Source organism: Lissotriton helveticus, chromosome 5_1, assembly GCF_964261635.1.
Source record: "Lissotriton helveticus chromosome 5_1, aLisHel1.1, whole genome shotgun sequence".
In the NCBI taxonomy this organism is placed as follows: Eukaryota; Metazoa; Chordata; class Amphibia; order Caudata; family Salamandridae; genus Lissotriton; species Lissotriton helveticus.
The window spans coordinates 539,056,093-539,071,496 of record NC_136065.1 but is presented as its reverse complement, the minus strand read 5'-3'; the positions used below and the strand labels follow the sequence as shown (position 1 = coordinate 539,071,496).

Genomic DNA, 15,404 nt, shown 5'->3' with positions numbered 1-15,404 from the left:
ATGCCCTATTTGCCCTAAGCTTGAGTTCTCATCTGCAGCACTTTGCCACATGATCTCGGGCTTCAAAAATGAATATACATCTTTGTCTTCTTTTCTTTAAATGCTGAAGTGTCTGGCCATATATGATTTTAATTTGAAATGCCTTTCTTACATTTGGCTTTCCCAGGATAGGCTAAATATGATTTCCTCTTGCTGGGTGGTGTTTTGCAGAGATAGGTTAGCAGACTAGCAGCAACTTCAGTCAGCAATCAGGAGATCCAATGATAGTTCTACACGGGTACATCACTGTTCTGTCAAGAGTGCACTTGCTTTCCAAGTAGCTATAAGTAAAAGTGAATGCTGCCACCACAACTTTTGCTTGTTTCTTTATGTCCAATTCAGATTCAAAAATCACTTCAGCGGTTTTTATCTTACGGGGTGGGGGGGCTAATTGTTGCTAGATGTTTATATCATGTGAATTGAGGTCATATACCTTTTGTTTATAAGCCACAAGGAAAAGTTGGGACTTATTTTCTTTCAAGATGCATAGGCTGTAGGTGATGGATGGATGTATTGCCTGAAATATGGACTGGAACATATGCTAGTCCTGGTTCAGACAGTTCAACAATCTGAACACCGCTTAAGTCTCATTAACAGAGTTAAGAATGTTTGCTCCCAGCATCCATAAAATATAGTTCAGTAGACATAAATAGATTATTAGTAGGAAATATGAAAGGGAGCCACCTTAGAGAACTATTTAGCTTACCACAATAGAACAAGAACACCATTCACCTAGGTGCACCCTATGTTGTCTATTTCGACCTTCCTAGGTAAATGTCCTAATGTGTTGTACATTTGTTCTCACTGTGAATGGGAATGATTTGTTACTTATAGGGCCATTGGAATTATGCAATTCTGCGGCCAAAGCTTTTTTGCATAATAATGGAGTTGCTGCATTTGCCATATAATCCATCTGTTTAATAATCTTCGGATTTGAACCAAAAACACGTTTCTAGCTGAAGCAGATCAAAAGTTACAAAGAATGTGGTGATGTGTTTGTGAACATAGCCAGGCCCTTCAAAAAGATTACCTGTTCTTTTTCCAGTTGCTTATTCCTGTATTCGGTTGTTAAACTGGAATTAATGTGGTGAGATATTTGCCTAGACAGTATTACTATGTGCACAATTGACAAAACAATAGATTAATACAATCACAATTATGCCACACAATTAACCTTTCCGTACCCCAAAATTGAGCCCTGCTGCATAATATGGAGCTCCCCAGCCAAATAATTCCAATTGCCCTGGTCATAGAGCAGAGCCAAGAGACTCAGGGCCATATGTATCAAGCAAATTTGCATTCGCTAAGGCAGAAATTCGCAGAATTTCAGCCTTTGCGGATGCGAATTTGCTAAATGGTATGTATTAAGCAAAAAGTGGTTCAAAATAAGGAATCGCAACATTTGCAATTCCTTATTTTGCGATTGCATTTAAGGAATCGTTAATTTTGCGATTCCTTAAATGCAATGTAGGAAGCCAAAAAAAATTGCAAATTGGCCTTAAGGAATCGCAAATTACCACCAACTTCTAGTTGGTGGTAAGTTGCGAATTCATTCCAAAATATTTTTTTTTTTCATTTTTCAAAGTGCCATGTGACGCACATACATGCCCTTAGGGCATGTATGTGCGCCACATGTGCACCCATGCAGATTTCAGGGATGCAACAGGTTGTCCTTTGGACACCCCTGCACCCCTGAAAATATTCACAATTTGCGATTAGCAAATTGTGAATCGCAAATTTTCCCTTCACTCCTATGGGCGTCCTGGCCCATAGAAATGAAAGGGAAATTATTCCTTAATTGCGATTAGCAATTTGCTAATCGCAATTAAGGAATTTTAAGGAATCGCTAAAAAATTGCGAATTTGTTCATACATACCATTTTGCGATTTCAAAATAGCGATTCCTTAAAAATCGCTATCAAGGAATCGCAAAAGGGTATGTTGATACATATGGCCCTCACTGCGGTGCAATTTGCGAAGTACAACGTTTACTCATTGCCAGTCCCAGTTTTTGCTATTTTATACCTCCCTAGTAATATATCTGGTTAAAGTCTTGCCTCTTGAAAAGTGTGTATAATGTGAACATGAATACATTAGTAGCTCATTCACGTTAAGTGGATAGCCAAATGCCCAGTGCAGTGGGTGCATGTAGGCAGGACCGAATGTGGTTGGGCCATATGTGTTTTTAGCTCACTCAGCAGTCCTTTCCATTAATATAAATAAGCACTCAACAACTGAGCTTTTCCAGGGAATACAAAAAGCAATAACCATGACAAGCACACATTTTCTCCTTGCCTGTTTGGACCAATTTTTGTTTTCCCTGCCCGTGATTGCAAGACTTGTATGTCGGTTTGAGGCATGGAAATTAGTGATGGTGTCTTACCCGAGAGGGGTCTCATGATGGCCCACATAACCCTTTGTTTTTTTCCCCAAAATAAATCTTTCAGGCTTAAAGGTAGGTAGGTAGGTAGGTATGTCAATTATTCATGAGTATTTAGACACAATCTATAGAACAATATACATATTTCTACAATAGAGACCCTATGCCCCACCCCTGCTACCCGCAGAGTCTATACCTCAACTTTAAAACCCACCTATACCTACCCCGCACATCATCCCCATAAAAGATACCACATAAAAACACCTATTGCAAGTTTGTTGTGTCAGTGCTCCAACTCATAATTGACGATGGATTCTTCCAGCCCTAGGGCGAAAATATTTCAAACAATTCTTCTAGCCCCAGCTAGCTTTGAAGTATTTTGCTGATGCATAAGCCACGTCAAAAAATTCAATATTCATGAGGAGTGCCAGTGTCTATTTGAGATGGCATACAATATATTTTAAAAACAGACATCATAATGTATAAAAATGCATGCAATCCAACCAGGGATGCACATTCAAATTTACAACACATAAACAGCAGGTTCAGAATTTCTTGTCTCATCTAGTGAGTCAAACTCATCCCCTTTTAAAAAACTACATTTAAATGCCACACAAATTTTAATAGAAGCATGCACCACTTGGGGCATGACAACGTGGCTATAGAAGGTTACATCCAACCATTGTCCCAGGATCTAACATATAGTTCGATGAGGATTGTTTTGAAAGATAACACAAATCTGCTGCCCTAAGGGCTACTCTCAACTCTCCCTTTGAAATGTGGGACACCTCCTTTACGCTAAATGTGTCCACCTTCAATAGTGCACCGATTTTCACCAATCCAGCCCTGCCCTGTGCTGCCCACTTTAGATCACTTCCTGATAGTTCTATTGCACGGATACTTGACACCTTATAAAACACTGAGGTCCAGAGCGTATCCCAAAAGTGGATGGTACCTTTATAGGCTAAAAAATGTCAAGTTACCAAATACCCTTCTAGTCGTATGGCTGGGCATGTTTTGCTTTTGGGTAAGCCTAACAGTTTTTTCAGGCATTTGCCTTCACTTGTCTCCCAACTTGCCTCTGTCCCTAGGGTCAACAATTATGCACCATAGAAGCATTGAGTTGGGAGCATAGAATTATTGGCGGCAAGAACTGGGGTGTGAGAAGGACCTCTGTAAGTGGTTTTGAATTTGACTAGGCCACCGATAGTGTTCAGGGCACGAGCCTCCAACATTTCTGTGTGCAGAGCCCAATGTAGTTTATTATTAAACATCATACCTAAATATTTATACAAGGTTACCACCTCCACCAAATCATTACCTAATACCCACCGATATGGTTTCAGCTTTTGACTGAAGGTGATTATTCTCCATACTCACCTTTAATTTATTAGCTGCACAATACAAATTAAATCTTTCAAACCACCTTTGGAGGCCCACCGTTGCCAAATCTAAGATAGCCAAGTCATCCGCATAGAGGAGACATGGAATATGTCTGCCACCCATCTTCTGCAAGAACGATTTTGTATTATCAAGGATAGATGGCAAATCTGCAAGGAATAATGGAAACTATGTAGGTGTCAGGACACACCCCAATCTTAGTCCATCACCCAACGGGATTTGGAGGGAAGGGGCCATTTAAGTCTAGTTCTACTTGACCCCAATTCTGTTGATGCATTTCCTGGAGGATTGCACGAAAGCTACAAGAAAGTTTCAGGTGGCGCAGCTATTCCCACAATATAGTGTCCAAAGCTAAACTAATCTCTATAGAACAGAAAAAAAGATTCGGTGTTGTTCCCATTGCCTTCCACCCAAGGAACCATAGACTGAAGCTATGGTCTAATGTAGAATGGCCTTGTTTAAACCCTCCTTGTTCCATACAGACTAATTTATAGGGCACTATCCAATCTTCCAGTGTCTGTTTCGGCATCAGGTTTAAAGAAATAAGCACATTTTTAAAAAAAAGAAGCAAATATTTTAACAAGATCCAAAATTACAAAAAAAAATCAATCGATGTACAGGATCCGGATGTATACTTATTTACAAGTGGTTTATATTTCCATAAATAATACACATGCAAATAATACACAGATATGTAAGTGGGGTAACAACACAGTGGTTGAGTGTGCAAGAGTGCAACTGGAGTGATAATAAAATAGACCAAAATAATCCACAACACCAATGACTGTCAGTAATATGTCTCTCATGGGACCAAGAGATGAGTCAGAAACGTTGTCCTAACAGGAACCATAAATGGACTTCTTGGACAGTCCAAAGGTAGGGCAACGGCTATGTCTGAACCTAATCAAAGGAGTCCAAGAAATCTTCATCAATACATAATGTCTAGACATTTGTAAGTGGTGACCTTTAAACAATTTATGCATACAAAACCTAGGGGCATATTATCAAGACAGGCGATAAAATTATCGCCGATTGAGCGGCAGAGAACTGCTGCTAAAACGGCGATAATGGGTTTGATAATATGCTCTATGGAATTCCAATTGGAGCCCATGTTAGAGGTGAAGGACATCTAACCTGAGCTTCAATTGGAATACCATAGAGCATATTATCAAGCCCATTATCGCTGTTTTAGCAGCAGTTTTCTGCCGCTAAAGCGGCGATAATTTTATCGCCTGTTTTGATAATATGCCCCCTAGTGTTGTGGTTGGGTGCCCTCAGTCAGCAAAATGTCAGAACTGGTGCCCTAAAATGTATACAGCGCACTTTCCCTGTTTGCACTCTGGTATACTTTAAAAGAGGTACGCCGGGCGCAAACAGACAAAGTGTGCCCTATTACATAGAATGTACCACCCCCAGGGCAGCCGCAAACTTGAGCTGCCATGGGGCAGCACATTCAAGTGAAGTGCGGAGAGGCTTAGGAGCAGCCACTCCATTTTGCACTGTGCAGGAGGCAACCTACCTGCACTTTTAAAGGGGATTAGAGATCCCCTTGCAGGCGGGTGTTTTTATTTATTTATTTATTTATAAAGTTTTATATGGGGCAAACTTGACCCAAGAGGGTATCAGAGCGCTTTACATTTAGGATCGTAGCGTTACAAGTTACATCAGATACAAGAGAGTGCTGCTATCAGGGGTTGCCCCCCTGGTAGCTTCTTTGCCTCAGTGCCAGTGTCTGTAATAATTCAGAAAAGGGGGTGGTGATGAACAGAGTGCCTGAATTAAGCAGACCACTCCTACCCAGTCCAAAGATCAGGGCTTGATCCATCACCGTTTTTTAGCTCACTGCACCATCCCAGCTCAGAACTTGGCTATATGCAAATTAGTCTGTTCCTGTCCGAGTGCATGATGGGAACAGGGCAAACCAAACTACCAAGCCAATTCTTGTACTGGGAAGGAAACAAGCTTCCGGGGACCGGTTTCTGCCATTTCAGGCGTCGTCGGCCTGGCTTGCTTGAATCCTGATGGTGCAATGAGCAAGGGACTCACATCTGAGTATACCCTTCCACGCTTATGGTGGACAAAATGATTCAGAAAAGGGGGTGGTGATGAACAGAGTGCCTGAATTAAGCAGACCACTCTTACCTAGTCCAAAGATCAGGGCTTGATCCATCACCGTTTTTTAGCTCACTGCACCATCCCAGCTCAGAACTTGGCTATATGCAAATTAGTCTGTTCCTGTCCCAGTGCATGATGGGAACAGGGCAAACCAAACTACCAAGCCAATTCTTGTACTGGGAAGGAAACAAGCTTCCGGGGACCGGTTTCTGCCATTTCAGGCGTCGTCGGCCCGGCTTGCTTGAATCCTGATGGTGCAATGAGCAAGGGACTCACATCTGAGTATACCCTTCCACGCTTATGGTGGACAAAATGATTCAGAAAAGGGGGTGGTGATGAACAGAGTGCCTGAATTAAGCAGACCACTCTTACCCAGTCCAAAGATCAGGGCTTGATCCATCACCGTTTTTTAGCTCACTGCACCATCCCAGCTCAGAACTTGGCTATATGCAAATTAGTCTGTTCCTGTCCCAGTGCATGATGGGAACAGGGCAAACCAAACTACCAAGCCAATTCTTTTACTGGGAAGGAAACAAGCTTCCGGGGACCGGTTTCTGCCATTTCAGGCGTCGTCGGCCCGGCTTGCTTGAATCCTGATGGTGCAATGAGCAAGGGACTCACATCTGAGTATACCCTTCCACGCTTATGGTGGACAAAATGATTCAGAAAAGGGGGTGGTGATGAACAGAGTGCCTGAATTAAGCAGACCACTCTTACCCAGTCCAAAGATCAGGGCTTGATCCATCACCGTTTTTTAGCTCACTGCACCATCCCAGCTCAGAACTTGGCTATATGCAAATTAGTCTGTTCCTGTCCCAGTGCATGATGGGAACAGGGCAAACCAAACTACCAAGCCAATTCTTGTACTGGGAAGGAAACAAGCTTCCGGGGACCGGTTTCTGCCATTTCAGGCGTCGTCGGCCCGGCTTGCTTGAATCCTGATGGTGCAATGAGCAAGGGACTCACATCTGAGTATACCCTTCCACGCTTATGGTGGACAAAATGATTCAGAAAAGGGGGTGGTGATGAACAGAGTGCCTGAATTAAGCAGACCACTCTTACCCAGTCCAAAGATCAGGGCTTGATCCATCACCGTTTTTTAGCTCACTGCACCATCCCAGCTCAGAACTTGGCTTTATGCAAATTAGTCTGTTCCTGACCCAGTGCATGATGGGAACAGGGCAAACCAAACTACCAAGCCAATTCTTGTACTGGGAAGGAAACAAGCTTCCGGGGACCGGTTTCTGCCATTTCAGGCGTCGTCGGCCAGGCTTGCTTGAATCCTGATGGTGCAATGAGCAAGGGACTCACATCTGAGTATACCCTTCCACGCTTATGGTGGACAAAATGATTCAGAAAAGGGGGTGGTGATGAACAGAGTGCCTGAATTAAGCAGACCACTCTTACCCAGTCCAAAGATCAGGGCTTGATCCATCACCGTTTTTTAGCTCACTGCACCATCCCAGCTCAGAACTTGGCTATATGCAAATTAGTCTGTTCCTGTCCCAGTGCATGATGGGAACAGGGCAAACCAAACTACCAAGCCAATTCTTGTACTGGGAAGGAAACAAGCTTCCGGGGACCGGTTTCTGCCATTTCAGGCGTCGTCGGCCCGGCTTGCTTGAATCCTGATGGTGCAATGAGCAAGGGACTCACATCTGAGTATACCCTTCCACGCTTATGGTGGACAAAATGATTCAGAAAAGGGGGTGGTGATGAACAGAGTGCCTGAATTAAGCAGACCACTCTTACCCAGTCCAAAGATCAGGGCTTGATCCATCACCGTTTTTTAGCTCACTGCACCATCCCAGCTCAGAACTTGGCTATATGCAAATTAGTCTGTTCCTGTCCCAGTGCATGATGGGAACAGGGCAAACCAAACTACCAAGCCAATTCTTGTACTGGGAAGGAAACAAGCTTCCGGGGACCGGTTTCTGCCATTTCAGGCGTCGTCGGCCAGGCTTGCTTGAATCCTGATGGTGCAATGAGCAAGGGACTCACATCTGAGTATACCCTTCCACGCTTATGGTGGACAAAATGATTCAGAAAAGGGGGTGGTGATGAACAGAGTGCCTGAATTAAGCAGACCACTCTTACCCAGTCCAAAGATCAGGGCTTGATCCATCACCGTTTTTTAGCTCACTGCACCATCCCAGCTCAGAACTTGGCTATATGCAAATTAGTCTGTTCCTGTCCCAGTGCATGATGGGAACAGGGCAAACCAAACTACCAAGCCAATTCTTGTACTGGGAAGGAAACAAGCTTCCGGGGACCGGTTTCTGCCATTTCAGGCGTCGTCGGCCCGGCTTGCTTGAATCCTGATGGTGCAATGAGCAAGGGACTCACATCTGAGTATACCCTTCCACGCTTATGGTGGACAAAATGATTCAGAAAAGGGGGTGGTGATGAACAGAGTGCCTGAATTAAGCAGACCACTCTTACCCAGTCCAAAGATCAGGGCTTGATCCATCACCGTTTTTTAGCTCACTGCACCATCCCAGCTCAGAACTTGGCTATATGCAAATTAGTCTGTTCCTGTCCCAGTGCATGATGGGAACAGGGCAAACCAAACTACCAAGCCAATTCTTGTACTGGGAAGGAAACAAGCTTCCGGGGACCGGTTTCTGCCATTTCAGGCGTCGTCGGCCCGGCTTGCTTGAATCCTGATGGTGCAATGAGCAAGGGACTCACATCTGAGTATACCCTTCCACGCTTATGGTGGACAAAATGATTCAGAAAAGGGGGTGGTGATGAACAGAGTGCCTGAATTAAGCAGACCACATTTACCCAGTCCAAAGATCAGGGCTTGATCCATCACCGTTTTTTAGCTCACTGCACCATCCCAGCTCAGAACTTGGCTATATGCAAATTAGTCTGTTCCTGTCCCAGTGCATGATGGGAACAGGGCAAACCAAACTACCAAGCCAATTCTTGTACTGGGAAGGAAACAAGCTTCCGGGGACCGGTTTCTGCCATTTCAGGCGTCGTCGGCCCGGCTTGCTTGAATCCTGATGGTGCAATGAGCAAGGGACTCACATCTGAGTATACCCTTCCACGCTTATGGTGGACAAAATGATTCAGAAAAGGGGGTGGTGATGAACAGAGTGCCTGAATTAAGCAGACCACTCTTACCCAGTCCAAAGATCAGGGCTTGATCCATCACCGTTTTTTAGCTCACTGCACCATCCCAGCTCAGAACTTGGCTATATGCAAATTAGTCTGTTCCTGTCCCAGTGCATGATGGGAACAGGGCAAACCAAACTACCAAGCCAATTCTTGTACTGGGAAGGAAACAAGCTTCCGGGGACCGGTTTCTGCCATTTCAGGCGTCGTCGGCCCGGCTTGCTTGAATCCTGATGGTGCAATGAGCAAGGGACTCACATCTGAGTATACCCTTCCACGCTTATGGTGGACAAAATGATTCAGAAAAGGGGGTGGTGATGAACAGAGTGCCTGAATTAAGCAGACCACTCTTACCCAGTCCAAAGATCAGGGCTTGATCCATCACCGTTTTTTAGCTCACTGCACCATCCCAGCTCAGAACTTGGCTATATGCAAATTAGTCTGTTCCTGTCCCAGTGCATGATGGGAACAGGGCAAACCAAACTACCAAGCCAATTCTTGTACTGGGAAGGAAACAAGCTTCCGGGGACCGGTTTCTGCCATTTCAGGCGTCGTCGGCCCGGCTTGCTTGAATCCTGATGGTGCAATGAGCAAGGGACTCACATCTGAGTATACCCTTCCACGCTTATGGTGGACAAAATGATTCAGAAAAGGGGGTGGTGATGAACAGAGTGCCTGAATTAAGCAGACCACTCTTACCCAGTCCAAAGATCAGGGCTTGATCCATCACCGTTTTTTAGCTCACTGCACCATCCCAGCTCAGAACTTGGCTATATGCAAATTAGTCTGTTCCTGTCCCAGTGGATGATGGGAACAGGGCAAACCAAACTACCAAGCCAATTCTTGTACTGGGAAGGAAACAAGCTTCCGGGGACCGGTTTCTGCCATTTCAGGCGTCGTCGGCCCGGCTTGCTTGAATCCTGATGGTGCAATGAGCAAGGGACTCACATCTGAGTATACCCTTCCACGCTTATGGTGGACAAAATGATTCAGAAAAGGGGGTGGTGATGAACAGAGTGCCTGAATTAAGCAGACCACTCTTACCCAGTCCAAAGATCAGGGCTTGATCCATCACCGTTTTTTAGCTCACTGCACCATCCCAGCTCAGAACTTGGCTATATGCAAATTAGTCTGTTCCTGTCCCAGTGCATGATGGGAACAGGGCAAACCAAACTACCAAGCCAATTCTTGTACTGGGAAGGAAACAAGCTTCCGGGGACCGGTTTCTGCCATTTCAGGCGTCGTCGGCCCGGCTTGCTTGAATCCTGATGGTGCAATGAGCAAGGGACTCACATCTGAGTATACCCTTCCACGCTTATGGTGGACAAAATGATTCAGAAAAGGGGGTGGTGATGAACAGAGTGCCTGAATTAAGCAGACCACTCTTACCCAGTCCAAAGATCAGGGCTTGATCCATCACCGTTTTTTAGCTCACTGCACCATCCCAGCTCAGAACTTGGCTATATGCAAATTAGTCTGTTCCTGTCCCAGTGCATGATGGGAACAGGGCAAACCAAACTACCAAGCCAATTCTTGTACTGGGAAGGAAACAAGCTTCCGGGGACCGGTTTCTGCCATTTCAGGCGTCGTCGGCCCGGCTTGCTTGAATCCTGATGGTGCAATGAGCAAGGGACTCACATCTGAGTATACCCTTCCACGCTTATGGTGGACAAAATGATTCAGAAAAGGGGGTGGTGATGAACACCCCCTTTTCTGTATCGTTTTTGGCCACTATAGGTGTGGCAGGGTATACTCAGACATGAGTCCCTTTCTCACTGCTCCATCAGGATTCAAGCAAGCCGGGCCGAAGAGGCTGAAATGCCAGAAACCGGTCCCCGGTAGCTTGTCTCCTTTCTGGTGAAGAATTGGCTTGGTAGTTTGGTCTGCCCTGTTCCCATGATGCACTGGGCCAGGGACAGACTAATTTGCATATAGCCAGGTTCTGAGCTGGGATGGGGCAGAGGGATAAATAACGGTGATGGATCAAGCCCTGATCTTTGGACTGGGTAAGAGTGGTCTGCTTAATTCAGACACTCTGTTCATCACCACCCCCTTTTCTGTATAGTGTCTGTAATACAGCACAGGCGCAGAGGCAAAGCAAATCCCTCATTTGTACGGTACATGCCCCCATGCAAAGAGGAAACACCCGCTTGAGAAAGAGCTGGTGCTTTTTGTACACCAGTGCTTTCAGTGTTACAGAAGGGGATGCACAGGTGCCTTCGGCCCCTTCTGTAATACCAAAGAGCCTGGGGCACGCAAAACGGGTGCAAACACCCACTGCACCCCCCGCGTCACTTTGTGTAATACGGCCCTTGGAGTTTAAAGTCTGTAGCAGCTCAGTGGTGTACAATCCATCAGTACAAGGATTTCAGATGGAATTGCCATCTGAGGCTCTGCCATGAGACAAGGTGCGGATCCCCTAACTTTAAGTTTGTTGGAAGACCTGGGGGGTTGGTACAGCAGGACCACCACCAGTTTAGTGTGGGTCTTCCCTGCCACCTAACTTTAATTGAGGCCATTAACTATCTTACACTGTACAACATCCTAATAGCTGCAGGAATTATGTTTTTTTTCTATCAGTCTCTAGTGTATCAAATATTGTAACCTAACTATTAGCATTATTTTCTGTACGATACTTAAAATATGTACAATATCCACAGATCCAAGATATGCTTATGTTTGGCCGTAGTAATCGCTTTTGCTGCACATCACTCCCCATGTTAAAGTGCCTACTATTGTTGCTCTATTCAGAACAGCGGGTAATGGGTAAGATATACCTAGAAAAAGAAGCACAATAAGATTTCTTTCAGTTCAACATTGCTTTTATATCTGATACTAGATGCATTGCTTATTTGAATGCACATCTACTATTGCCACAGCAAGTCCTTACAGTGTGTCACGTGACAAACCATTGGAAAAAATAAGGATGGAAACACTTAGAGACAAAATCTTTCATTTCTATAGTTCGTGCTGCTTGTTATTGTAAACCTTGCGCACACAGACTATGCAATTGCAGATATCGAAATAACACATTCGCCTCCGGTTCAAAGGAGAATACAAGAATAGGAGAAGCGAAAGCTATCATCCTCTCAGATTTTGGTGTTCATCGTCTAAAAACACGTTATTGTATCATTCAGGTTCTGTAAGCTTTCGGTAGGTGTCTCACCATTAGTGCTGGCGGTGCACAAGATGTGTCAGTGATCAAAAATATTGTTGTTGACCTCTGGTCATTGGTTACCAAGGCGTTTTGCAAAATATAGGTGCTATTTGTTAAATCAGATCAGGTAAAACCAGATTAACTCTCTTCAAGCCCTTTTCAGCACTATACTAGCACCGGGCGAAAATTGAGCATTTGGCTGTCGAGCCTAGATGTAAGGAATACATTATTTGAGTGTTTCAGGCTTTGGAAATAGATAATAGAAGTGCCCTTTCAACAACTTAAGGTACATTTAGTTAGGAACTAATTTACAAAGTCTGTAAAAATAAACACACACGTGTATATTATTGCATAGCACTTCAGCCATTTCTAAGGGCAGTAAGTATCACATATCTCTAATATTTAAATCAATCATCTTGTGCACATTTGTTTCCTTTTCTTAATTTTACTCTTGAAAGGACTTTGACATTTTTTGTGTCACTCTCACAGTTATTTGTAATAGAAAAGTGTTCCTTGATTTTTTATATATATTTGCAAAGATTGTAATTAATTATTGTTAGAAATAGGTGTCTCTAGTTGGCAGAGGTAGGTATCTGTCCAAATAGGGACCCTTGCTTCCAGTCAGGGTAAAGGGGATACAGTTCTAAAATAACCCCTGCTCACCCCCTTGGTAGCTTGGCAGAGCAGACAGGCTTATCTGAGAGGCAGTGTGTAAAACATTTGTGAACACATATAGTAATCCAGTGAAACCACTACAAATGGACACCACACCAGTTTAGAAAAATAAGTAATCTTTATCTAAACCAAACAAGGCCAAAAATGACAAAAATCCACAATACAGTAATAAAAATATGACTTTCAAATGGTAGAAATAGTTCAGTTCACAGCAATGCAACACTTTTTACACAAAGTACCATGGGCGTAGGTTCTTTCAGCGGACTTCAGAGATCGGTGCGCTCGATGCGGTGTGCGGCGATTTCTTGAGCCGCGGAAGGTGCTGTGACAATTTCTTTGGCGTTGTGTCGGAAACAGGTGCGGATGCACCGTGCTTATCGAAGTTGAGTTACTTTTCCAGCTCCCAGCAGCAAACAGCCTCCAGAGGTCCAAAACAACAGCAGACACCTCTTAGCAGATCGGAACTCCCAGCAAGGAAGTTCAGGGGAGCTTGTGGTGAAGTCTTTGTGTCCCTGAGACTTCGGTAAAGGAGGAAAGCTCAGTTTCAAGCCCTTGGAGATCTTCCTCAACCAGGGGACACAGCAAACAGCAAAGTCATTTTCCCTTTACTCAGCAGAAAGTAGCTACTGCGGCCACCTCCAGACAGCAAACAGCACAGGGGCAGTATTCCTTCTCAGTTTCTTCAGCTCTTCTCTTTGGCAAAGGTTCCTCTTGATTCCCAGAAGTGATCTTAAAGTCTGGGGTCTAGGCCCCTCTTTTTATACAGTACAATCCTTTGTCCTCTAGTGGCACAGAAGCTCTGTGCTCAGTAAAAACCAGTTCTGTCCTCTTTGGTGCAGCTTCCCAGCAGGAGGTGGAGACAGCATTGTGGAAGGCAGACCAGGCCCATTCAAGTGAAAGAAGATCTCCTCCCCCGATTCTAAATACAGCCCAGGCCTATTCAGCCCAGCCCTGACTCATCCAGACTCTCTGAAGCAACTGTGCATCCCCAGCCCCTTTCACTCCAAAGCCAGACAGTCACTACAAATCCTAGTAGAGGCACACTGGATGGCTAAGCAAGAAAATACCTACTTTCTAAAAGTGGTATTTTCAAAAACAGAATGTAAAAATCAACCTCACTAAACGATGCATTTTAACATTCCGAGTTAAGGCATACTAAACTTTCTTTTCCTACCTTGTTCCCAAGGGTAGTTATGGTTATAAGATGTTATAAGCAAACTCCCCATTCCATCCTATGGAAACATGTAGCCTAGTCATAGTGAAAAACGAAATTGGCAGTATTGCACTATCAGGACATGCCACACACATCAGGGCATGTCCTAACTTTCACATACCCTGCACCGTGCCCACAGGGGTACCTTGGGCCTACCTTAGGGGTGACTAACATGTAAGAAAATGGAGGGTTAGGGCCTGGCAAGTGGGTGCACTTGCCAGGTCGACATGGCAGTACTAGACTGCCCACAGGCTCTGCAATGGCAGGCCTGAGACCTTGTTGCAAGGCTGCTTGTGTAGGTGGCACAACCAGCACTGCAAGACTACTAGCAGCATTTGATTTACAGGCCCTGGGCACACACAGTGCACTGTACTAGGGATTAACTAGTAATTCATGTATGCCATTCATGGAATCACCAATCCATAACAACAATTTATAAAGGGAGCACTTGCAAGTTGGCACTGAACAGCAGTGGCAAAGTGCCCAAAGCCTCTAGACCAGCCATATCGAAGTCCAACAAACAGCAAAATAACAGGTGGCAAGACAACAATACATAGGGAAACCAAAGCCAATGATGCCAGGTCTAACAATTATGCATAATCAAATATTATTATTATTCTTAAGTCAATCAAACTCAAATTACTGACCTCAGAATGGTGGATGACTCATAAGGTAGTTTACCGGCATGAGATTACATGGTGGGTATTCTTTAAATAGTCAATAAGTTACTTTAATTAAAGATGTCCATTAGAGTCATCATGCATTTAGAACGTTTATCTTGATGTTAGTGGGTGCATTGGGTCTGCTGAGAAATGCTCTTATGGCAAATGATGATATAACAATATAACAGATGAAGAGGGATAATGTAAAAATCCATCGCTTAAACCCATTTTGTACTCACCTAACAAGCGAAGGATTGTCACATGTTCAAACACCTTTATTGCTGAAATGTGGCTTTTTGGATAGTGTGGCACTTTAGAGAAACAATAAACCCACCTGGATCTATGACATAATATCGACAGACAGAATATAGACATACAAGAATATCGAAGCAAAAATATCGACATCAAAAATATCGAAGTTCTATCTACATAAAGGTAAGTACAAAAATATGGAAATAAAAATATCGTAGTACAAAAATATCAAAGTAAAAAATATTGTTTTTTTAAATGTATTAATAATAATGTAAAAATAATGTAAAAATACATACAATTTAACAAATTATAGATATAAACATTAAAACATATTTAAAAAATAAGAACTAATATATACATTTAAAATAAATTAAAAACTCTACATATA

At 43.8% G+C, this 15,404-nt stretch overlaps 1 protein-coding gene across 1 annotated transcript in view; it reads right to left on the bottom strand.

The window, feature by feature from the left end:
• Nucleotides 1–15,404, bottom strand: part of PCDH15 (protocadherin related 15) — a 2,579,312-nt gene that overhangs the window by 929,219 nt on the left and 1,634,689 nt on the right. The gene's annotated exons all lie outside the window — the stretch shown is intronic.